Below are 647 nucleotides of genomic sequence, written 5' to 3' on the forward strand. Positions count from 1 at the left end.
CCGCGCCGCTGTAAGGAGCGGCACCGCCATCTGACCCGAGGCCGCCTTCGAGGGCCGCAGGGCCCAGCGGAGCCGGGCAGCCGTGCCCCTGTGCAAGCGCACCCGACGGCCCGGCTGGGGCGGGGGCAGCCAGGCCCCTCCGACCGACCGAACTCTCGGCCCTCGCCTGCGGGGCGCGCAGCCGAGCTCGCTGAGCCCGCCTTAGGCAGGCAGGCGCCGGTACCGGCGCTCTTCCACGTTACTCCGCGTCAATTACTCACTTCGGTGGTGGTGCTGCTGCTGCTGCCGCCGGAGAACCGGCATGAAGCGCCGCGCTCCCGTCAGCCGAGCAGCAGCCCGCCACCAGCGGAGGGAGCACGGAGCGGGAGCCACGGCCCCTGCTGAGGGGAAGCTCTGCCCGGAGGGGGCGGCCGCAGCGTTCACCCGCCCCCGGGCTGGGCCGCCCCTCCCCGCCGCTCTGGGGAAGCGGCTCCGGGGGCCGCCGCCCGCCCCTAACGGCAGCCCCGCCCCTGGCGGCCGCCACCGCCCGCCGGGAGGGGCGTGGCCCGGGCGGCACGGCCCAGCCTCGGCCCGGAAGCGTGCGGGGAGGGGGCGAGGCGGAAGTGCGGGCTCTGGGCGCTCCCCGGCGCCTCGCCCGCCCCCGATGC

This window comes from Pelecanus crispus, chromosome 1 (genome assembly GCF_030463565.1).
Source record: "Pelecanus crispus isolate bPelCri1 chromosome 1, bPelCri1.pri, whole genome shotgun sequence".
NCBI classification, from domain to species: domain Eukaryota; kingdom Metazoa; phylum Chordata; class Aves; order Pelecaniformes; family Pelecanidae; genus Pelecanus; species Pelecanus crispus.